At 50.2% G+C, this 25,341-nt stretch overlaps 1 protein-coding gene and 1 non-coding gene across 2 annotated transcripts in view; one reads left to right on the forward strand and one right to left on the reverse strand.

Annotated features, from left to right (window-relative positions):
* Positions 1-25,341, forward strand: part of IGFBP2 (insulin like growth factor binding protein 2) — an 80,409-nt gene that overhangs the window by 1,124 nt on the left and 53,944 nt on the right. The window lies entirely within an intron of this gene.
* On the reverse strand, positions 2,737-2,924 carry LOC114816973. The gene has a single exon (XR_003764790.1). It is a non-coding gene; the product is annotated as a U2 spliceosomal RNA (small nuclear RNA).

The following is a 25,341-nucleotide window of genomic DNA, read 5'->3' on the forward strand; positions in this document are numbered from 1 at the left end:
CTCTCTGCCTCTTTCTCTGTCTCTCACTGTCTCTCTTTTTATCTCTCTGTCTCTCCATTTCTCCGTCTTCCTCACTTTCTCTTCGTTTCTGTCTTCGCCTTACTTTCTCTTAATCCATTGTGTCCTCTGTCTCTGTGTCTCTGACTCTCTCTGTGTCTTGCTGCCTCTGTCTTTCTTTCTCTATGGGCTCTGTCTCTTCCCTCTCTCTTTTCCTCTCACCCTCTCGCCCTCTCCCAAAATCCAAACGGAATCAGACTGCATGAGCTGTTGGGGAAGTAGAAATCGGGCTCACGATGGATAAGGGGAGCAGCAAGGCGTAGTTCATTCATTCAATGGTATTTATTGAGCGATTACTATGTGCAGAGCACTGTCCTAAGTGCTCTGAGTGTACAAATGGGTAACAGATACAGTCCCTGCCCTTTGACGGGCTTTCAGTCTAATCTGGGGAGACGGTAGTGGATAGAGCAGGGGCTTGGGAGTCAGAAGGTCATGGGTTCTAATCCCGACTCCTCCACTTGTCTGCTGTATGACCTTGGGCAAGTCGCTTCACTTCTCTGGGCCTCAGTTGCCTCATCTGTAAAAGGGGGATTGAGCCCCATATGAAATAGTGACTGTGTCCAACCCGATTTGTTTGTATCCATGCCAGCCCTCAGTGCAGTGCCTGGAACACGGTAAGTGCTAAACAAATACTATTTGTTTATAATACTATATAACTGTGTAATAATAATGATGATAAAATCCGCCTGGCAGGTCCCCTCCCCAGCTGGAAGGCTGCCAGGCCCTGGGGGTCGGGGAGAAGGAGCTGGGAGGAGGCAGGAATCCCCTGACCCCTGCTTTCAGATCACTTCGTGGCCAGAGATCGTTCTTGGCCTCTTTTCAGTCGGGCCCCAGTGTGCACGGTTGGCGTCGGACACAGCTGGTCAGTCAGTCAATTGTGTTTAATAAGCGCTTATTGTGTGCAGAACACTATACTAGGTTCTGATTAGTACAGTGCTCTGCACATAGTAAGCGCTCAATAAATACTATTGAATGAATGAATTAGCAGCATGGCATAGTGGAAAGAGCCCTGGTTTGGGAGTCAGGGGTTGTGGGTTCTAATCCCAGCTCCACCATTTCATTCAATAGTATCTATTGAGCGCTTACTAGGTGCAGAGCACTGTACTAAGCGCTAGGAATGTACAAATCGGTAACAGATAGAGACAGTCCCTGCCCTTTGATGGGCTTACCGTCTAATCGGGGGAGACGGTAGTGGATAGAGCAGGGGCCTGGGAGTCAGAAGGTCATGGGTTCTAGTCCCGACTCCTCCACTTGTCTGCTGTATGACCTTGGGCAAGCTGCTTCACTCCTCTGGGCCTCACTTAAAAGCTGTGTGACTTTGGACAAGTGACTTAACTTCTCCATGCCTCTGTCACCTCATCTGTAAAATGAGGATGAAGACTGTGAGCCCCACGTGGGACAACCTGATCACCTTGTATCTACTCCGGTGCTTAGAACAGTGCTCGGCACATAGTAAGCGCTTGACAGATACCATCGTCATCGTTATTATTATTACTGTGTGCCAAGCAGGGTACGGGAAGAGCCCTTGTGTCCTGTGGGCGAAGTGAGGGTCCAGCCTGGAGTCTGCCAGCCGGCTGAGGAGGGGTGGAGGCAGGGGGTCGGATGGGATGGATCCGGCTGGCAGGAGTGGCGATGCCCCTCGTCAGTCAGTCTATCCTATTTAATGAGCACCTAGCTGTGTGCAGAGCTCTGTTCTGAGTGCTTGGGAGAACCCCCGGGCCTGGGAGTCAGAGGGCCTGAGATCTAATTGGGAAGAAGCGTGGCTTAGTGGAAAGAGCGTGGACCTGGGCATCAGAGGTCATGGGTTTTAATCTCGGCTCCGCCACTTTCAGCTGTGTGACTTTGGGCAAGTCACTTCACTTCTCTGTGCCTCAGTTACCTCATCTGTAAAATGGGGATGAAGACTGTGAGCCCCACGTGAGACAACCTGATTACTCTGTATTTTCCCCAGCACTTAGAACAGTGCTCGGCACATAGTAAGCACTTAACAAATACCATTATTATTAATTCTGGCTCTCCCAATTGCTTGCTGTGTGACCTTGGGCTAGTCATTTAATTTTTCTTTGCCTCAGTTTCTTCAACTGTAAAATTGGGATTCAATCCCCCTTCTTCCTCCTACGTCGACTGTGAGCCCCATGTGGGACAGGGACCGCGTCCAACCTGATTAACTTGTATCTACTCCAGCATTTAGAAGAGTGTTTGGTATGTAATAATCGCTTAACGCATATGATAATAATGAAGTCCTCGCCCCCAACCAAGGGCAAGAGGGCTGGATTTACTCTCCCCTGGCCACCCGGCATGGGGAGACAGCCTTAGTTTTGAGGTTACAAGTTCCCTGAGAAGCCCCCCGAGCCGACCTCCTGATCCCTGGGTGGGATTTGAGTCAAGCAGTGGTCAATTAGCAATTAGTAATTTATATATGATGATGATGGTATTTGTTAAGCGCTTACTTTGTGCCAAGCACTGTTCTAAGCGCCGGGGGGTATACAGGGTGATCAGATTGTCCCACATGGGGCTCACAGTCTTCATCCCCATTTTACAGAGGAGGTCACTGAGGCACAGAGAAGTGAAGTGACTTGCCCAAAGTCACACAGCTGACAAGCGGCGGATCCGGGATTAGAACCCATGACCTCTGACTGACAGGCCCTTGCTCTTTCCACTGAGCCACGCTGCTTCTCTAGGAAAGGCACCCTTCCTGGAAGCACTGCAATACCAGGCCGACGCACGGAGGGGACGGAGTAAGCTCCCAACCCACCTCTCTACTCCAAAAAGACGCTTAATACAGCGTCCTCACATCGAGGACATAGATATTAAACTGAGAAGAACAGATACTACACTTGACCTTAGCCAAAAGGCCGCGAATATAGTATCTATATTAACGTCTGTCTCCCCTTCTAGGCTGTAAGGAATGTGCCTGTGTATATTATTATAGTGTGCTGCACACAGAAAGTGTTCAATAAATACAATTGACTGATTGATGGTCACAGCCAGTAATTCGGTCAGTCAGGGTGTCTGTCAGTCAGGCAGCCAGACACGCATGGAAGCAGGCACACAGACAGTCAGCCAGATGGTCAGTCAACTATTCAGCATTCAGGAAGTCAGGAAGCTTCAGAATGCTCTCTCATTCACCCCACACATCCAATCCGTCACCAACACCTGCCGGTCTCACCTTCACAATATTGCCAAGATCCGCCCTTTTCCTCTCCATCCAGATGGCTATCGTGCTGGTCCAAGCTCTCATAATATACCGGCTGGATTACTGTGTCAGCCTTCTCTCTGATCTCCCTCCTCCTGTCTCCTCCACTCCGGTCTATTCTTCATTCCGCTGCCCGGCTCATCTTCCTACAGAAACGCTCTGGGCCTGTCACTCCCCTCCTCAAAAACCTCCAGTGTTGCCTCTCGACCTTCACACGAAACAAAAACTTCTCACCCTGGGCTTCAAGGCTGTCCATCCCCTTGCCCCCTCCTACCTCACCTCCCTTCTCTCTTTCTACTGCCCACCCCGCACGCTCCGCTCCTCTGCCGCTCACCTCCTCGCGGTCCCCACTTCGCACTTGCCCCTGGCCCACGTCCTCCCGCTGTCCTGGAACGCCCTCCCTCCTCACATCCGCCAAACTAACTCTCTTCCCCTTCCCACACTGAGCCCCCCTTTCCCTCTGCTCCTCCTCCCCTCCCCATTCCCCCTCCCCCTCAGCACTGTGCATATTTGTATATATTATTTATTACTCTATTTATTTTGTTAATGATGTGTAAATTTCTGTGATTCTATTTATCTTGATGATGTCTGCGGCAGACTATTCGTTTTGTTTTGTTCTGTTTTGCTTTACTGTCTGTCTCCCCCGTTTAGACCGTGAGCCCGTTACTGGGCAGGGATTGTCTCTGTTGCCGAATTGTACATTCCAAGTGCTTAGTACAGTGGTCTGCATATAGTAAGCGCTCAATTCATTCATTCAATAGTATTTATTGAGCGCTCAGTAAATACTATTGAAGGAATGAAGCCAGGCAGGGATGGAGGTAGGCAAGGAGGCAGGGAGATAGTGAGGCAGGTAGGCAGAAAGGCCGTCGGGTAGCAAGGCAGACAGGCATTCAGCACTGAGGCAGTCAGGCATGGAAGTAGGCAGGGAGGCGGGCAGGCAGACAGGCAAATAATAATAAAATAATAATTATGATATTTGTTAAGTGCTTAGTATGTGCCAAGCACTGTTCCAGTGAGGCAGGCAGTCAGCATTCAGGCAGCCAGACAGGCATGGAGGTTAGCAGGGAGCATGGAGGTTAGCAGAAAGTGAGGCACTCAGGCAGGCAGTCAGGCAATCAGTCAGTCCAGCAACAAGACAGGCAAGGAGGCAGACAGGCAGTCCATCGGGCATTCGGCATTCAGGCAGCCAGACAGGCATGGAGGTCTGCAGGGAGGCAGACAGTGAGGCAGTCAGGTGGTCCATCAGGCGGACAGGCAGTCGGGCAGTCTGTCAGACATCCAGACAGGCCATCAGGCGGTCGGTCGGTCGGTCAGTCAGGCAGCCAGACCCACATGGAGGCAGACAGATGGGCAGATAGACAGGCAGCCAGCATTCAGTCAGTCAGTCAGGAAGCCAGACAGGCACAGAGGCAGGCAACCAGACAGATTGTGAGGCAGTCAGGCAGTCCATCGGGCAGGCGGGCAGTCAGGCTGCAAGGTGGGCATGGAGGGAGGCAGTCAGGGAGGCAGTCCCGTGGATCAAGTCTCCTCTGAGCCCAGAGCTCGATCCTGTTTATGGCATGAATGGACAGTGAGAGGAGAACCATCTCCCCACCCTCGAGGTGCTGAGAATCTAAAGGGGGGGGGGGGGGACGGACACAGTGTCACCGATACAAACCAAGATGCTCACAGATACGTAGCTATCAAAGTGCAGCCGAAGGAGCTTTAAGAGCACAACCTAGGGTGTCCCAGAATGACAGGGGGTCAAAACTGAAGGCCTCCTGGAGGACGAGGATGTTGGAGAGAGGGGAGACCTGGCTTGGTGAAGAGGAGCGGGAATGGCATTCTAAACTGAGAGTCCCAAAGGCCAGAGTTGGGTTTGAACAGTTCAGGCCGAGCTCGTCCAACCCAAACTCCTCCTCTCTCCCTTTAACTCTGCCCTCTTCTCTGCCCGGGAACAATATTTCTCCACCATTATCGACTCTGATGCCCATCGCCCTCACTAGTTGTTCCGGGCATTTAACTCCCTTCTCCCACCCCCTGTCCTCCAGCTTCCCCCATCTCTTGCTCCTAATGAGCTGGCCGCATACTTGATTGAGAAATTTGAAACCATCAGGTGTGATCTCCCTAAAATCTCCCCTCTCCAGCGCCTCCCTCCTCCTGGCCCTTCTCTGACTCTCATTCACTCAATCCTATTTATTGAACACTTACTGTGTGCAGAGCAGTGGACTAGGTGCTTGGGAGAGGACGATATAACAACAAACAGACACATTCCTGCCCAAAATGAGCTCACAGTCTAGAGGGGGAGATAGACATCAATATAAATAAACGTTACAGATCTGTGCATTTGTGCTGCGGGGACGGGAGGGAGGTTGAAGGAAGGAGCAAGTAAGAGAGGCGGAGAAGGGGAGAGGAGGGTTCAGTCAGGGAAGGCTTCTTGGAGGAGATGGGCCTCCGATAAGGCTACGAAGGGGAGGGAAAGCAAGTATCTGTCTGATATGAGGAGGGCGGCTTTCCCATCTTTCCCGGAAGTATTTCAAGAGGAAATCTTCTACCTTCTCTCAAAATCCACCCCTTCCACCTGCCCACCCGACCCCAGCCCTTCCCACCTTATCAGAAAAACTTGCTCCCTCGCTTCTTCCTGACCACCAAGCAGCCAGAGAGCTAGGAGGAGAACCAGGAGAGGACAGTGTCGGTGAAGCCAAGGTAAGAGAATATTTCTAGGCGAAGAACTCAAAATTGCCATTGATTGATTGATTGACTAGTATTTATTGAGCACCTACCCTGCGCAGAGCAGTGTACTAAGTGCTGCGGGACAAAGTAGAATAATAATAATAATGGCGGTATGTGTTAAGCACTTACTATGTGCAAAGCACTGTTCTAAGCACTGGGGGGATACAAGGTGATCAGGTTGTCCCACGTGGGGCTCATAGTTTTAATCCCCATTTGACAGATGAGGTAACTGAGGCATAGAGAAGTTAAGTGACTTGCCCAAAGTCACACAGCCGGCAAGCGGCGGAGCGGGGATTAGAACCCATGACCTCTGACTCCCAACCCCGGGCTCTTTCCACTGAGCCACGCTGCTTCTCCGTACTGTACTAAGCAGTGTAAAGGAGCTTCGAGCCTGACGGAAGAAGACCACCTCCTTCTTCCTGCCTGGAACTCCCTCCCACTTCCTGTCCGACTGTCCGCCGTCCACCACTCTCCCCATTTTCAAAGCCCTACTAAAATAATAATAAGAGTAATAGTATGTGTTAAGTGCTTACTTTGTGCCAAGCACTGTTCTAACATTGGGGTAGCTACAAGTGTCCTCCAGGAAGCCTTCCCTCCCATCTCCCCATCTAGTTCCCTCCCGACTATGTCACCTTACACTTAGCCCCACTTTTGTTTTTTAAGGCACCGAATTAAGCGTCGGGGTAGGTACAAGGTAATCATGTTGGACACGGTCCCGATCCCACAGTCTCAGTCCCCATTTTATAGATGAGGAAACCGAGGCCCGGAGAAATGAAGTTCATTCATTCATTCATTCAGTAGTATTTATTGAGCGCTTACTATGTGCAGAGCACTGTACTAAGCGCTTGGGATGAACAAGTCGGCAACAGATAGAGACGGTCCCTGCCGTCTGACGGGCTCACGGTCTGATCGGGGGAGACGGACGGACGAGAACGATGGCGATAAACAGAGTCGAGGGGAAGAACGTCTCGTAAAAACCGATGGCGACTAAATAGAATCGAGGCGATGTACAATTCATTAACAAAATAAATAGGGTAACGAAAATATATACAGTCGAGCGGACGAGTACGGTGCTGTGGGGATGGGAAGGGAGAGGTGGAAGAGCAGAGGGAAAAGGGGAAAATGAGGCTTTAGCTGCGGAGAGGTGAAGGGGGGATGGCAGAGGGAGTAGAGGGGGAAGAGGAGCTCAGTCTGGGAACGCCTCTTGAAGTGACTCACCCAAGATCACCCAGCAACCAAGTGGAGAAGCAGGGATTAGAACCCAGATCCTTTGGACTCCCAGGCCCCTGCTCTATCCGCTAGGCCGCGTTGCATCTCCCTGGGCAGGAGAGCTAAGGAGCTGCCCACAGGGAGCTCGAATTAGACTGTGCGCCCGTCACTGGGCAGGGATTGTGTCTCTCTCTGTTGCCTAATTGTACATTCCAAGTGCTTAGTACAGTGCTCTGCACATAGTAAGCGCTCAATAAATACTATTGAATGAATGAATTCTCCCTCCTCGTAACCAACAATGACTTTCCTGGCCTTCGAAGGCTTCTTGAAGGCCCACCTCCTCCAAGAGGCCTTCCCTGATTAAGCCCCCCTTCCCTCTTCTCCCACTCCCTTCTGCGTCATCCTGACTTGCTCCCTTTATTCATCCTCCCCCTCCCAGCCCCACATCACTTATGTCCGGATCTGTCGTTTTATTTATTTCTATTAATGTCTGTCTTCCCCTCTGGACTAAGCTCACTGTGGGCAAGGAGTGTGTCTGTTATATTGTTCTATTGCATTCTCCCAAGCGCTTAGTACAGTACCCTTAGTGCAGTGCTCTGCACACAGTAAGCCCTCAATAAATACGATTGAATGAATGAATCAATACGACTGAATGAAATCTGATTGAATGAATGCTCCGGTGCACAGTGTAAGTTCTCAGCAAATCCGATCAACGGAGTGACCGGCTAATGATGATGTTGGTATTTGTTAAGCGCTTACTATGTGCAGAGCACTGTTCTAAGCACTGGGGGAGATACAGGGTAATCGGGTTGTTCCACATGAGGCTCACAATTAATCCCCATTTTACAGATGAGGTAACTGAGGCCCAGAGAAGTTAAGCGACTTGCCCACAGTCACACAGCTGACAAGTGGCAGAGCCGGGATTCAAACCCCTGACCTCTGACTCCCAAGCCCGGGCTCTTTCCACTGAGCCACGCTGCTTCTCTAATGGGGCTAATGGGGAGCCGGGGTGGCCCAGGCCGAGGCCAGCCGCGGTTTTGGCACGGCCGTTGGCAGGCTGAGCTCTGACGGCAGAGCCCGGAGCGGGCCGACCCCGGTCCCCCTCCCCCGGGGGCGGCCTCCCCTCCCTCCGCCGGACCCCGCTGGGCCGCAGGCGCCGACGAGGCGGGAAACCCGAGGCCGGGAGTCCCACGGGGGTCGGTCCCGAGGCCCCCCGGGAGCGGTGGACGCAGAGCTCGAGGTGACCTCTGCATCCCGGCCGGGGAAGACGGGCCGGCAGGGAACATTGCGATCCAGCGGGGGCCAAGGGCTGATGCCGAGGTCCTCCGGGGATGAACTGGATGCCCGGGAATGTGTGGGATCCGGTCCCAAGCTTCTGACCGTCCTGCCCAGCCCCCACAGGCCTCAGCGGCCCTCCTCCTCCAACCCCACTCCAGCCTAAGATCCATTTCCCAGCCGGAACCCCCCATTTCCTTCCAACAATGCCCACCTCCTATTTCATCCTTTTCTCCCAAATGATAATCATAATTATGGTGTTTGTTAAGCGCCTACGATGTGCCAGGCACTGTATTAAGGCTGGGGTGGATACGAGCAAATCGGGTTGGACACGGTCCCTGTTCCACTGGGGGCTCACAGTCTCAATGCCCATTTTACAGATGAGGGAATTGAGGCACAGAGAGTGAAGTGACTTGCCGGAGGTCACCCAGCAGACAAGTGGCGGAGCCAGGATTAGAACCCATGACCTTCAGGAACCATGCTCCTGAAAGCCCACTCCTTTTTAATTTTTTTAACGGTATGTATTAAGCACATATGGGAAGCAGCATTGTGTAGTGGATGGAGTCAGAAGTTCATGGGTTCCAATCCTGGCTCCGCCACTTGTCTGCTGTGTGACCTTGAGCAACTCACTTCACTTCTTTGTGCCTCGGTTACCTCATCTGTAAAATGGAGATTAAAGCTGTGAGCCCCACCTGGGACAACCTGATCACTTTGTATCCCCCAGCGCTTAGATCAGTGCTTTGCACATAGTAAGCGCTTAACAAATACCACCATTCATTTATTTTTATTATTTTATTTTAAAACAGAGACCGAGACTGTGAGCCCCATGGGGGACAAATGTCCAACCCTATTTACTTGTCTCCACCCCAACAGTTAGTCCAGTGCCTGACACATAGTAAGTGCATAACAAATGCCACAATTATCATCACATTAAGGAAAATGGGCATGCCAGACCATTTAATTGCATCAATACAGGATCCACATGCCAGGCAGGAGGCTACAATAAGATCAGAATATGGAGAAACCGATTGGTTTCCCATTAGTAAAAGGGAGTAAGACAAGAATATTACCTGTTCATCTTTTATGATGAATACCTAATGAGAGAAGCCTGTTTGGATGAAGACGAATGGGGAGTAAAGATTGGAGAAAGGAATATAAACAACCTTCGTTACACTGGTGATGCTTCCCTACTAGCCAAAGTGAAGAAGATTGGAAGGGCTTATTATTAAAAGTTAAGGGGCAGAGCGAAAATTCCTAGTGGATAGAGCAGGGGCCTCGGAGTCAGAAGGTCAAGGGTTCTAATCCCACGCCGCCACTTGTCTGTTGTGTGAGCTTGGCCAAGTCACTTCACTTCCCTGTGCCTCAGTGACCTCATCTGTAAAATGGGAATTGAGGCTGTAAGCCCCGGGTAGGATGGGGCTGTGTCGAACCCAATTTCCTTGTATCCGCCCCGGCGTTTAGTACAGTGCCTGGAACATAGTAAGCACTTATCAAACAGGGATCGTCTCTATCTGTTGCCGAATTGTACATTCCAAGCGCTTAGCACAGTGCTCTGCGCATAGTAAGCACTCGGTAAATACTATTGAATGAATGAATGAATGAATGACACACCATTACTATTATTATCATTATTATCGGCCTACATTCGAATGTCAAGAAAACCAGGATCATGACAACTGGAAGTTTTAACATACAGCAGATGGAGAGAAGATTGAAATAGTTGAAAATTTTTCTCTCCTGGGATCAATAATCAATAATAAAGGAACTAGTAGTCAAGAAATATGCTGAAGATTAATCTTAGGAAGAAGAGCCCGGAAAAAGTCATGAAATGTGCTGATGTGACAATTGCCACAGTTATACGGATTGTCAATTCTATGGTGTTTCCAGTGACAACGTATGGATCCGATAGCTGGACAGTGAAGAAACAGGATAGAAAGAGCATCGATTCTTTTGAAATGTGGGGTTGGAGAAGGCTTTGGCCAATCCCGTAGACTGCCTGAAAAACAAACAAATGGATTTAGGCGCAAATTAAGCCAAAGTGGTCTTTGGGAGGCCAAATGGCTCGACTTAGATGAGCGTATTTTGGACACATCATCGGGAGGACTGATTCTCTGGAGAAGATACTAATGCTAGGAAAAGTCCAGGGAAAACACAGAAGAGGCCGACGGGCAGCTAGAGGAATAGAAATCAAAATGACGATAACAGAAGAGCCGTTAGCAAGATTATGGATCATGGCAGAGGACAGGTCGTTCTTGAGAAAGCACATCCACAGAGTCGGAAACGACTCGTGGCTCAGTGGAAAGAGCCTGGGCTTCAGAGTCAGAGGTCATGGGTTCGACTCCCGGCTCTGCCACTTGTCAGCTGTGTGACTGTGGGCGAGTCACTTCACTTCTTTGGGCCTCAGTTCCCTCATCTGTAAAATGGGGATTAACTGTGAGCCTCACGTGGGTCAACCTGTTTACCCTGTATCTACCCCAGGGCTTAGAACAGTGCTCTGCACATAGTAAGCGCTTAACAAATACCAACATTATTATTATTTGTTGATAGTAGTATTAATAATATGTGTTAAGCGCTTACTATGTGCCAGGCACTGTACTAAGCAATGGGGTAGATACAAGCTCATCACAGCAGTTATGTAAATAAGTACATATGAGAAACCGCGTGGTCCAGTGGATAGAGCACGGGCCTGGGAGTCAAAAGGACCTGGGTTCTAATCCTGGCTCTGCCACTTGTCTGCTGTGTGACCTTGGGTGAGTCACTTCACTTCTCTGAGCCTCACTTCCTTCGTCTGTAAGATGGGGGTTAAGACTGTGAACCCTGTGGGACAGGGTGTAGGTCCAATCCAATCACCTTGTAGTTACCCACCACTGAGAACAGTGACTGGCACATAGTAAGAGCTTAACAAATTCCACAATTATTGTTATTATTATATCCATAGTTCATTTATTTATATGAATGTCTGTCTTCTCCCTCTAGATGGTAAGATCGTTGTGGGCAGGGAATGTGTCTATTGTATTGTTGTGTTAGACTCTTCCAAGTGCCTAGTATAGTGCCTTGTACACAGTAAGTGCTTAATAAATTTATTGATTGATTAATCAGGTTGGACACAGTCCCTGTCCCAAATGGGGCTCTCAGTCTTAATCCCCATTTTGCAGATGAGGAAACTGAGGCCCACAGAATCTGAAAAACAGAAGTGGTCTCAATTTGATTATAACAATAATAATTGTGGTATTTATTAAGCACTTTCTATGTGCCAAGCACTACACTAAGCACTGGAGTAGACTCAAGATCATCAGGTCCCATATAGGGTTCATATTGTAAGTAGGAGAAGCAGCATGGTGTGGTGGTGGACAGAGGACGGGCCTAGAAGTCAGAGGTCATGGGTTCTAATCCCTACTCTGCCATGTGTCTGCTGTGTGACTTTGGTTAAGTCTCTTCGCTTCTCTGGACATCAGTTTCCTCATCCATAAAATGGGGATTGAGACAGTGAGCCCCATGTGGGACGGGGACTGTGTCCAATCTGATTGGCTCAAATTCACTCCCTCCAGGGCTTAGTACAGTGCCTGGCACACGGTAAGTCCTTAACAAATACCACAATTCTTCTTCTTATTATTAGGAAGAACAGGCACAGAATTCCCATTTTGCAGATGAGGGAACTGAGGCTCAGAGAAGCAAAATGACTTACCCAAGGTCCCACAGCAGGCAAGTGGCAGAGCTGGGATGAGAACCCAGGTCCTTCTGACTCCCAGGCCCGGGCTGTAGCCACTAGACCCCATTGCTTCTCTGGGATTAGAACCCAGGGCCTTCTGACTCCCAGGCCTGGGCTCTAGCCACTAGGCTACGCTGCTTCTCTTCCTCGAGGCCTCCTTGGATCCAATCCCGGCCCTGGCTCAGTCCCCGGTTGCTCAGATGCCCCGAGGGCTCTTTATTTTTATGGGCTGGAACTGCCGCATGTGGAGTCCGGGTGGATGCCAGGGTGGGGAGGGGGACTGGGAACTTGCTCATTCCGGGATTCCATAAATACAGCGGATGACACAAATATCCTTGCGGAGGTCGGCCAAGCTGACATGGACGGAGACCGCCAGGGGATGGGTCGGGGCGTCCAATTCCCCCCTCTGACTTGGGCTGAAGCCTGCCCGGAGGCAGGGGGTTGGCTGAGGTGACCTATGGAAGTCTTACTGTTTTCCTGTTTCTTAAACCCTTTCAAGAAAGGCAGCGTGGTTTAGTGGAAAGAGCCCGGGCTTGGGAGCCAGATAACCCGGGTTCTAATCCCGGCTCCTCCACTTGTCTGCTGCGTGACCTTGGGCAAGTCACTTCACTTCTCTTGATGATGATGATGATGACATTTGTTAAGCGCTTACTGTGTGCTAGGCATTGTACTAAGCACGGGGGTGGACACAAGAAAATCATTTTGTACACAGTCCCTGTCCCATGTGGGGCTCACAGCCTCAATCCCCATTTTACAGATGAAGTATCTGAGGCACAGAGAAGCGAAGCGGCTTGTCCAAGGTCACGCAGCAGTGAAGGGGCAGAACCAGGATTAGAACCTAAGACCCTGCGACTCCCAGGACCGTGCTTCTTGGCCACAGTTCCCTCATCTGGAAAATGGGGATTCGGACTGTGAGCCCCATGTGGGACAGGGACTGTGCAACCGGATTAGCTTGTGTCTACCCCAGCGCTTAGTACAGTGCCTGGCACATAGTAAGTGCTTAACAAATACCTTATTATTATTATCACTCTCCCCACCTTGGGAACCTTATTGAATTGCACCTCCTCCAAAAGGCCTACCCTGACTAAACCCTCTTTTTCTTTACTCTCTCTCCCTTCTGTGTCACTTATATCTGTAATCTTCAAGCACTTGATATTCACCCCATCGTCAGACCTAGAGCACTAGAGCACATATAATAATAATAGTGGTATTTGTTAAGTGCTTACTCTGTGCCAGGCACTGTATTAAGTGCTGGGGTGGATACAAGCATATCAGGTTATCACACCCCTGTCCCGCATGGGGCTCACAATTTTTATCCCTATTTTACAGATGAAGTAATTGAGGCCCAGAGAAGTGAAGTGACTTGCTCAAGGTCACATAGCAGACAAGTGGCGGAGTGGGGATTAGAATCTATGAGAAAACACTTGAGAAATGCTATTAAAAGCAAAAGAAGGGGGGCAGGGAATGTGCTTAGTGGGAGTGCTCTACACCCAGTAAGTGCTCAATAAATATCATCGATTGATTGCTAGGTTGATTGATTGAGCTGTCTGCCAAGTGCTCTGGAAGATGAACAGAAAGGAAAGATAAGGGAAGCAGCATCGGGGGCTTTCTCTGTCTCTCTATTTCTCTCTTTCTCTCTCTCTATGCCTCTCCATCTCTCTCTTTCTTTCTCTGTCTCTATTTTTCTTCATCTTTCTCTCTTTCTTTGTCTCTATTTCTCTCGATTTCTCTGTCTCTGTCTGTATTTCTCTTCATCTTTCTCTTTCTCTGTCTCTATGTCTCTCCACCTCTCTCTTTCTCTGTATTTCTCTTCATCTTTCTCTTTCTCTGTCTCCATATCTCTCCACCTCTGTCTTTCTCTGTCTCTATTTCTCTGTCTGCATTTCTCTCCATCTCTCTTTCTCTGTCTCTCTGTCTCTCCATCCCTCTTTCTTTCTCTGTCTGTATTTCTTTTCATCTTTCTCTTTCTCTCTTTCCCTGTCTCTCTATTTCTCTCTTTCTCTTCATCTCTTTGTATTTCTTTCCATCTCTCTCTCTGTATTTTTCTCTATCTCTCTTTATATTTCTCCTTAACTCTCCTTTTCTCTGTCTCTACGTCTCTCCATCGCTCTCTTTGTATTTCTCTCCATCTCTTCCTTTCTTTCTTTCTCTCTATGCCTCTCCATCTCTATCTTTCTCTCCAACCCTGCCTCTCTGCTTCTGTCTTTCAATTTTCTTTTCCTCTTTATTGGTAAATCTTTCTCTGTGAGTTGGTCTCTTCTTTCAGTCTGTCAGTCAGTGGTGTTTATTGAGTTCTTACTGTGTGCAGAGCAGTATACTAAGCGACTGGGGGGGGAATACAGAGTTGTTAGACAAGACCTCTCCTCACAAGGAGCTTAGAGTCTAGCGAGGGAGACAGAAATTAAAATAAATTACAGATTTATGTACATAAGTGCTAGGGGGCTGATAGTGGGATGACAATCTATAAATCAATCAATAAGTGGTATTTACTGACCACTACTGTGTGCAAAGCACTGTACTAAGTACTTGGGAGAGTATAATACAACAGAGTTGGTGAATACATTCCCTGCTCGCAACAAGATTATAGTTTATCAAGCGTTCAAAGAGGACAGATCCAAATGCAAAGTTGACTCAGAAGGGAGAGGGAATAGGGAAATGAGGGTTTAGTCAGGGAAGGCCTCTTGGAGGAGATGGGCCTTCAATAAGGCTTTGAAGGTGGGGAGAGTCATTGTCTGTGGGATGTGAGGAGGGAGCACGTTCCAGGCCAGAGGCAGGACATAGGCGAGGGGTTGGGGGCGAGACAGGTGAGATCGGGGCACAGTGAGAAGGTTAGCAGCATCAGAGGAGCGAAATGTGCTGGCTGGGTTTGAGTAGGAGAGCAGAGAAGTGAGTAGGAGGGGGCAAAGACATCGCATGCTTTAAAGCTGATGGTGAGGAGTTTCTATTTTGTTGTGAAGGTGGACAGGCAACCACTGGAGTTTCTTGAGGAGTAGGGAAAGATGGACTGAATGTTTTTGTAGATAAATGATCCAGATGGCGGAGTGAAATATGGACTGGAGAGGGGAGAAACAAGGGAAAGGGAAGTTGGCAAGGAGGCTGATGCAGCGTGAAGCAGCGTGGCTCAGTGGAAAGAGCCCCGGCTTGGGAGTCAGAAGTGACGGGTTCTAATCCCGGCTCCGCCGCTTGTCGGCTGTGTGACTTTGGGCAAGTCACTTCACTTCTCTGGGCCTCAGTTCCCTCATCTGTAAAATGGGGATGAAGACTGTGAGCCCTACGTGGGACAATGTGATTACCTTGCATCCCCCTAGCGCTTAGAACAGTGTTTGGTACATAGTAAGTGCTTAACAAATGCCGTGATTATTATGCAGTAATCAAAGGGAGATAACAGAAGTGCTTGGAGTAAAGTGATAGAGCTTGGAGAGAACAGGGCGGACTTTAGTGATGTGAAGGTAGAACTGACAGGATTCGTCGACAGGCTGAAAATGTGGGTTGAATGAGAGATGAGTCAAGGATAATAATAATAATGATAATAATGTTGCTATTTGTTAAGCATTTACTATGTGCAGAGCACTGTTCTAAGCGCTGGGATAGATAAAGGGTAATCGGGTTGTCCCATGTGAGGCTCACAATGAATCCCCATTTTACAGATGAGGGAATTGAGGCACAGAGAAGTGAAGTGACTTGCCCACAGTCAAGCAGCTGACAAGTGGCAGAGCCGGGATTCGAACCCATGACTGCTATCTCCCAAGCCTGGGCTCTTTCCACTGAGCCACACTGCTTCTCTGGGTTTGAGAGATAGGGTGGATGGTGGTGCTGTCTACAGTGGTGGAAAAGACAAGGGGAGGACAGAGTTTGAGTGTGAAGATAAGAAGTTCTGTTTTGGGACATTTTTAGTTCGAGGTATCCGCGGGCATCCAGGTCAAAATGTCCCGAAAGCCGGAGGAAATGCTAGATCACAGAGAAGGTGAAAGGGTAGATTTGGGAATCATCCGTGCATGGATGATAGTTGGAGCCTTGGAAGCAAGTGAGTTCTCCGAGGGAGTGATTGTAGATGGAGAAGAGAAGGGGCCCAGAAGTGAATCTTGAGGGACCCCCACAGCTGGGGGGAGGTGGGAGGCAGAGGAGGAGCCCACGCAGGAGACTGAGAATGAAGGGCCAGAGATAAGAGGAGAACCGGGATAGGACAGAGTCAGGGAAGCCGAGGTTGGATATCGTTTCCAGGAGAAGGGGGTGGGCCACAGTGTCGAAGGCAGCCGAGGGGTCGAGGAGGATTAGGGTGGAGTAGAGTACGTTGGATTTGGCAAGAAGGAGATCACTGGTGACCTTAGAGAAGGCTATTTCTGTGGAGTGAAGGGGGAAGAAGCCGGATTGGAAGGAGTCAAGGAGAGGATTGGAAGAGAGGAAGTGGAGACGGGAGGTGTAGACAATTCTCTCAAGGAGTTTAGAGAGGAACGGTAAGAGGGAGATGGAGCAGCAACTGGAGGGAGCCACGGCGTCAAGGGAGGGATTTTTTTAGGCGAGGGGACAGGGATTGAATCCCTATTTTACAGATGAGAGAACCGTGGCCCCAAGAAATGAAGTGACTTTCTGAAGGTCACTCAGCAAACCTATGGGGGTATCAGGATTAGAATCCAGATCCCTTGACTCCCAAGCCCGAGCTCTTTCCATTCCACCACCCTGTCCTAATAATTGTGCTATCTGTTAAGCGCTTACTGTGTGCTAGACACTGTTCTGAGCGCTGGGGTAGATACTAGATAATTGGATTGGATGCAGTCCCTGTCATTCATTCATTCATTCACTCAATAGTATTTATTGAGTGCTTACTATGTGCAGAGCACCGTACTAAGCGCTTGGAATGTACAAATTGGCAACAGATAGAGACAGTCCCTGCCCACTGACGGGTTTACAGTCTAATCGGGGGAGACAGACAGACAAAACGATAGCAATAAATAGAATCAAGGGGATGAACATCTCATTAAAACGATAGCAATAAATAGAATCAAAGTGATGTACATCTCATTAACAAAATAAGTAGGGTAATAAAAATATATACAATTGAGCGGGCGAGCATAGTGCTGAGGGGAGGGGAAGGGAGAGGGGGAGGAGCAGAGGGAAGGGGGGCAGAGAGGCAGCAGAGGGAAAAGGGGAAGCTCAGTGTGGGAAGGCCTCTCGGAGGAGGTGAGCTCTCAGTAGGGCTTTGAAGAGGGGAAGAGAATTAGTTTGGCGGAGGTGAGGAGGGAGGGCGTTCCAGGACAGCAGGAGGACGTGGGCCAGGGGTCGACGCGGGATAGGCGATAACGGGGGACGGTGAGTAGGTGGGCGGCAGAGGAGCGGAGCGTGCGGGGTGGGCAGTAGAAAGAGAGAAGGGAGGAGAGGTTAGGAGGGGGATTCCCACAAGGGGATCACAGTCTTAATTCCCATTTTCCAGATGAGGGAACTGAGGCCCAGAGAAGTGAAGTGACTCACCCAAGGTCACCCAGCAGACAAGTGGCAGAGCCGGGATTAGAACCGATGACCTTCTGACTCTCAGGCCTGGGCTCTATCCGCTAGGTCATGCTGACTTGCCCCAGGTCACACAGCAAACGTGTGTCTTGGTACCACACCCTTCTGACTCCCAGGCCCGCTCTCTTTCCACCAGCTATGCTGCTCCTCGCCTCCTAACCGTGTGTTCACCCTCCAGCAAAACGCTTCTAAAGCACCCCTCCTCCAAGGAGCCTTCCCAGCTTGACCCCAGGGGAGTTCATCCTGACTAGGAGGTGTCCCTGTGCCACTTGGAGTAAGGGTTCCAGAGCTTGTTTGCTTTAGGCTTGTCCCCCAACCTAAGCCTTTGAGGGTGGAGACTATGGGGTTCCTCCACCCCTCCCTCCGCTCCCCCCGGGGGCCTGGCTTTCTGGCCCTCTGAGCCCTGTGCCCTCTGACTGGCAGAGCTTGGCACTCCTATGGGAGCAGGGCCCGGTCTTGGGAGGGGGGCCCGAGCTGGGGGGAGCGGGGTGGGGGAGAGGGGTGGAGAAGTTTGCCGTGACCTTCCCCCTGGTCCCTCACCCCTGAGATGTTCCCGGGCCTGAGCTGGGTCTGCCCAGACCCCTGCTGCTGGCGTAAACAAGGCTTGCGCAATCAGCCTGTTTTTGCAAAGCAGAATGTGGGGGGGGGGGGGGCCGGGGGGGTGAGAGTGTGTATATGTATGTACGGGTTTGTGCCTATGGGTGCGTTTGTGTGCATGCTGTGGATGTGTGTGCCCCTGTGTGTGGTGGGGAGAGGGGAGGTGGGAGGCACCTAGGTTTCTGCAGGTGGGGGTGTTTGTGTGCATGTGTATGAATGCATGTGCCTGTGTGTGCGTGTGTGTGCGCATGCTTGTGTATACGGTTGTGTTTGTGTGCACGTTATGGATGCCTGTGCCCATGTATATATGTATGGTTGGGGGGGGAGGTGCATACATGTTTGGATGCCTGTGTTTGTTCATGTGGTTGTGTTTGTGTGCATGTATATGAATGCATGTGTGTGCGCATGCGTGTTTATGAATGCATCGGGGGTCATCTCCCTAAAATCTTCCCTGCTCTTCTCCAATTCACCCTCCTCCTCCTCCCTCTGCGACTCTCCCTATCTTCCCTGAGGGGACTCAAGATGAAATCTCTCTCCTCCTTGCTAATCTCTCTCCTCTCCACCTGTGCATCAGACCCCATTCCTTCAAAACCTTCACTCCCTCCCTTCTTCCCTCCGTAACTGCCCTCTTCAACCATTCCCTTTCTAATGGCTTCCTCCCCACCGTTTTCTAACAGGCTCATGTCTCTCGTATCCTAACGAAAAACCCTCCCTTGACCCCACGGCTCCCTCCTACCATTTCTCTCCAAACTTCTTGAGGGAGTTGTTTACCCCCTCTGTCTCCACTTCCTCTCCTCCGATTCTCTCCTAGATCTCGTCCAATCTGGCTTCTGCCCCCTTGGCCCCATAGAAACAGCCCTCTCTGAGGTAACCGATGACCTTCTTCTCGCCAGATCTGACAGCCTCTACTCCATCCTCATATTTCTCGGCCTCTCAGCTGCCTTTGACACTGTGGACTCCCTCCTTCTCCTGGAAACGTTATCCAACCTTGGATTCACTGACCCCTTTCCTCTCTTGATTCGCCTCCTATTCTCTCTGGCCGCTTTCACGGTTCGTCCTCTGCCTCCCAACCCCTTCCTGTGGGGTTCCTCAAGGTTCAGTTCTGGGTCCCTTTCTATTCTTCCTCTACAGCCCATGGTTTCAACTCATTCGCCCCCATGGCTTCACCTGTCGCTTCTTTGTGGATGATTCCCAAATCTCCATCTGCAGTCCTGACCTCTCTCCTTCCCTGCAGTCTTGCATTTCCTCCTGCCTTCAAGACACTTCTACTTGGATGTCCCACCGTCACCTCCATTTGAAAATGTCCAAAACAGAACTCTTTATCTTCCCACCCAAATCCTGTCTTCCCATCACTGTAGACAACACCATCATCCTCCCCACCTCACAAGCCCATAACCTTGGCTTTGTCCTCGACTCACCGCTCTCATTCCAATCACATATTCGATCCGTCACCAAATCCTGTCGGTTCTACCTTCACGACAGTGCTTAAATCCACCCTTTCCTCTCCATCCAAATGGCTACCACGCAGATCCAAGCACTTCTCCTGTGCCTCCTAGATTACTGCCGCTGCTCCTCGCTGACCTCCCGGCCTCCTGTCATTCCCCACTCCGATCCATATTTCAATCTGCTGCACGAATCATTTATCGACAACGACATCCAGTCGGTGTCTCCCCACTCCTCAAGAACCTCCAAGAATTGCTCATCCACCTCCTCATCAAATGGAAACTGCCTTCACCGTCGTCTTTTAAGCCTCAATCAACCACCCCACCTCCTACCTCACCTCACTCCATCTCCTACTCCAGCCCAGCCCACACACTCTGCTCCTCTAGTGCCAGCTTACTCACTTTTTCCCGATCTCTTCTATCTCATCACCGACCCCTTTCCCACATCCTCCCCCTGGCCTGGAACTCGCTCCCCCTCTGTATACGTCAGACCATCACTCTCTCCACCTTCAAACCGTTACTAAAGTCACATCTCCTCCAAGAGGCCTTCCCGGATGAAGCCTTCTTTTCCCCGGCTCACTCTCCGTTCTCCGTCGTCTAAGCACCTCAATCTGTGACCTTTGGACATTTGATATTCACCCCACCCACAACCCCCACAACACTGAGGAACGCATCTTTAAATTATATCCCCCGATTAGACTGTAAGCCCGTCAAAGGGCAGGGATTGTCTCTATCTGTTGCCGACTTGTACATTCCAAGCGCTTAGTACAGTGCTCTGCACATAGTAAGCGCTCAATAAATACTATTGAATGAATGAATGTATGATATGTTATAAATTGCTCAATTTTTCATATTCACATCTGCCTCCCCCTCTACACTGCAAAACTCCTAGTCTGCAGGGAACTTATCTGCTAATTTTGCTGTACTTTCCCAAGCACTTAGTTCAGTGGTCTGTACCTAGTAAGCGCTCACGAAATACTATCAATTGATTGTTTGTATGTGCTTGTGGGTGTGTTTGTATGCTTGTGTATGAATGCTTGTGTCCATGAGTGTATATATGCATTCATACTTAAGTCGCATGTGTTTGTCCATGTGGGTGTGTTTGTATAATAATAATAATGTTGGTATTTGTTAAGTGCTTACTATGTGCAGAGCACTGTTCTAAGCACTGGGTAATCAGATTGTCCCTCGCGAGGCTCACAGTCTTCGTCCCCATTTTACAGATGAGGTAACTGAGGCACAGAGAAGTGAAGTGACTTGCCCACAGTCACATAGCTGACAAACGCCAGAGCTGGGATTCGAACCCATGACCTCTGACTCCCAAGCCCAGGCTCTTTCCAAGGAGCCACGCTTATGCAGGTGTCCTTGTGTGTGTTTGTATGTGTGTGCACGTGCATGCTTATGCCACGTGGGTCCAGGTGAGTGTGTATGCATACATAGGCATGCATGCTTGTGTGTAGGTGTGCATGCGTGTGCAGCTTGTGTGGACAGGGAATGTGACTACCACTCCCACTCCCTTGGAGAACTCATTCGCTCTTATGGCTTCACCTCCCACCTCCATGCAGATGATTCCTACTGAGAGCTCACCTCCTCTAGGAGGCCTTCCTAGACTGAGCCCCCCCCTTTCCCTGTGCTCCTCCTTCCCTCCCTTTTCCACCTCCCACCCTCTGCTCTTCCCCCTTCCCACCCCTCAGCACTCTGCTCATTTGTATATATGATTTATTAACTTATTTATTTTGTTAATGAGGTGTATATCATAATAATAATGTTGTATATTCTCCTTGATTCTATTTATCTTGATGATGTTGTCTTGTTTTTGTTTTGTTCCATTTTGCTTTGCTGTCTCCCCCGTTTAGTTTGTGAGGCCATCATTGGGCAGGGATTGTCTCTATCTGTTGCCGAATTGTATATTCCAAGCGCTTAGCACAGTGCTCTGCACATAGTAAGCGCTCAATAAATACTAATGAATGAATGAATGAATGAATGAACCAACTCCAGTCCTGATTCTCTTTCCTCTCTGCAGTCTCGCATCTCCTCCTGCTTCAAGACATCTCTACCTTGGATGTCCCCCCGTCATCTCAAGTTCCTTCATTCCTTCATTGTTTCATTCAATCGTATTTATTGAGCGCTTACTGTGTGCAAAGCACTGAACTAAGTGCTTGGGAGAGTACTAAGTGCTTAGGGAAGCAGAGTGGCTCACTGGAAAGAGCATGGGCTTTGGAGTCAGAGGTCATGGGTTCGAACCCCGGCTCTACCACTTGTCAGCTGTGTGACTTTGGGCAAGTCCACTTAACTTCTCGGTGCCTCAGTTACCTCATCTGTAAAATGGGGATTAAGACTGTGAGCCCCACGTGGGACAACCTGATTCCCCTGTGTCTACCCCAGCGCTTAGAACAGTGCTCGGCACATAGTAAGCGCTTAACAAATACCAACATTATTATTATATTATTATTACAAAACAAACAGACACATTCCTACCCATGACGGGGAGTCCCAAAACAGAACTCCTTATCTTCGCTTCCAAACCCTGTCTTCCCCGTAACGTTCCCATCACTGTAGACGGCACCGCCATCCTTTCCTTCTCACAAGCTTGAAACCTGGGTCTTATCCTTGATTCCATATCTGTCATTTATTTCTTTCAACCCACATGTTCAATCCATCACTAAATCCTGTCTGTTCGACCTTCACGACTGCTAAAATCTTCCCCTTTCCTCTCCATCCAAACTGCGACTGCATTAATTTAATCACTAATCCTATCCCACCTTCATTACTGTATCAAGCCTGCTTGCTGACCCATCCCAGCTCCTGTCTTCTCCCCACTCCAGGTCTATACTTCATGCTGCTGCCCGGTCATTTTTCTACGAAAACGATCAGGCCATGTTTCCCCACTCCTCAAGAACCTCAAGTGGTTGCCTGTTCACCTCCCACATCAGACAAAAACTCTCACCATTGGCTTTAAAGCCATCCATCCCCTTGGCCCCCTCCTACCTCACCTCCCTTCTCTCCTTCTACAGCCCACCCCCTACATCGTTGCTCTAATCTCGTCTACCTGGCCACTGACTCTTCACCCTCCTCCTCCCTCTGATCTCCCTCCCTCACATCTTCCCAGCTTAACCCTCTTTTCCCCCATTTCCCTCTGCTCCTCCCCCTCTCCCTTCCCATCCCCTCAGCACTGTACTCGTCTGCTGAACTGTATATATTTATTACCCTATTTATTTTGTTAATGAAACGTACATCGCCTTGATTCTATTTAGTTGCCATTGTTTTTATGAGATGTTCTTCCCCTCGACTCTATTTATCGCCATTGTTCTTGTCTGTCCGTCTCCCCCGATCAGACCGTAAGCCCGTCAAACGGCAGGGACCGTCTCTATCTGTTGCCGACTTGTTCATTCAAGCGCTTAGTACAGGTGCTCTGCACATAGTAAACGCTCAATAAATACTATTGAATGAATGAATGGAATGAAATCCGACAGACGACTCTCCCCCACTTCAAAAACCTTATTGAAGGCCCATCTCCTCCAAGAGGCCTTCCCAGACCAACCCCCCTTTCCTCCTCTCCCACTCTCTTCTGCGTCACCCTGACTTGCCCCGTTTGTCCATCCTCCCTCCCAACCCCATAATGCTTGTGTCCATATCTGTCATTTATTTCTTTCTATTAATGAATAATATGTCTGTTTATTGTTATACTGTACTCTCCCAAGCTCTTAGTACGGTGCTCTGCACACAATAAGTGCTCAATAAATATGATTGAATTGATTGAATCCCGTGTGCAGAGCACTGTACTAAGCACTTGGGAGAGTACAACAGAACAATATAACAGACACATTCTTGCCCACAATGAGCTTACAGTTAGAGCGGGAGACAGACATGAATATAAATAAATGACAGATATGGACTTAAGTGGTGTGGGGCTGGGAGGGAGGATAAATAAGGGAGCAAGTCAGGGTGACACAAAAGAGAGTGGGAGAAGACGGAAAGGAGGGCTAGAGTGGGAGACAGGCATGAATATAAATAAATAAAATGACAAATTCGTTTCTCCTTTCCTGAAACATATGGCCAACGACCCTCCCGTTTTTACTAGGAGATGGTCAGCCCCCCCATCCTCATCCAGGGCCAACCACACTGTGTCGTAAAGACCCTAAAGGGGCGTTCTATCCCAGCTCTGAGCACAGTGCTCTGCACACAGTGTGTGATTAATCAGCCATGCCCCATGCCTCTGAGGTTGGGTGTGTACGTCCTCCCCAGAAGACTGGAGCTGCTCTTGGGGGACAGGGTGGGGGGCAGCAACCAGCTTTGGGGGGCAGAGCCAGAGAGGAGGGGGGAGAGGGAGTGCTGACGGCAGCCGGTGCCGCCACCCGTGGGAGGTGGACATCTGTGGATGCCCCCATCTCTCCACCGGCCTCTTGTCCCGGTCAACTCCATAGTTGGCTGCCCCGGCCCGCCTCCATCCTCCCCCTTCTGTTGCTGCTGTGGCCACAGGCCAGAGGGCACGGCGGGTGGCCGGGCTTGGACTGGTCAGGGGGCAGTGGGCAGGGAGCAACGGGCGGGGGTGGCTGGGTATGGGGCAGGAGCAAGTTGGCGGGGATGGGGCAGTGCCAGCGGGGCCTAGGGGATAGAGCCCAAGCCTGGGCGCCAGAAGGAACTGCGTTCTAAACCCGGCTCTGCTGCTTGTCTGCTGTGGATTCTGGGCAAGTCACTTCCCTGGGCTCACGTTCCCTTCTGGGAAATGGGGATGAAGACTGTGAGCCCCCTGTGGGACAGGGGCTTGATTAGCTTGTATCTACCCCAGGGCTTAGAAACAGTGCCAGGCACATAGTAGGTGCTTCACAAATACCATACAAAGGGTGGGGGCCGGTCAGGTGGGGAAAGGGGGTGACTGGGCAGGGATGGGGCAGGGCAGGGACAGGGGGAGGGCGGTGGGGCCGACAGCAGGGCGGGGAGGCCCGGTGGGGTAGAGGGCAAGACCTCGGGGTTTGGGGAAGGGGGCGGTTGGGCAAGGGGGATGGGGAGGAGAGGAGGAGAAGGGCTGAGGAGGGGGAAGGGGAGGCACTGGCAGAGAAGAGTCCGGTCCAGCTTAATTATAAAGTAACAAGCACTGCCTCAGGGACGATGGGTCAATAGGTCAGTTCCTGAGGAGGAATTGGGGAGGGGGGAGGGTTGTCTTTAAAGCTCTTAAACACACACACACACACATTCGACACACACGCTTACATGTGCACACACACATACTCTAACATTCACTCTCACACACTCTCATTACACCACACACTCACACATGCACACACATGCACAAACACACACTCTCACGCAGACACATATGCCCACAGAGTTTTGGATCCCAGCACTGAGCTTTCAGCAATGCACCTCTTGGAAAGAGGGCGAGGGGAGCCAGAAGGGTGGGGAGATGGGGAGACTTGGAGGCCCTGGAGCAGGGAGGCTGTGGAAGGATGGGAGGATGGGAGATGGGGGGGGAAGGGGATGGTGGGGAGGATGGGGTACTGGGGGGAGGGGGTCCTGGAGCAGGTTTGAGGGTGGAGAAGAGTGTCCAGTGGGTTGCAGGTATCAGTGGCTGCATCCATCGCTCCCCAGCCCGTAGACGTCTCTGGGATTTGGGGGGTTGGATTTCCAGTATGGCCAGTGCG

The sequence above is a fragment of the Ornithorhynchus anatinus genome, chromosome 1, assembly GCF_004115215.2.
Source record: "Ornithorhynchus anatinus isolate Pmale09 chromosome 1, mOrnAna1.pri.v4, whole genome shotgun sequence".
Lineage (NCBI taxonomy): Eukaryota > Metazoa > Chordata > Mammalia > Monotremata > Ornithorhynchidae > Ornithorhynchus > Ornithorhynchus anatinus.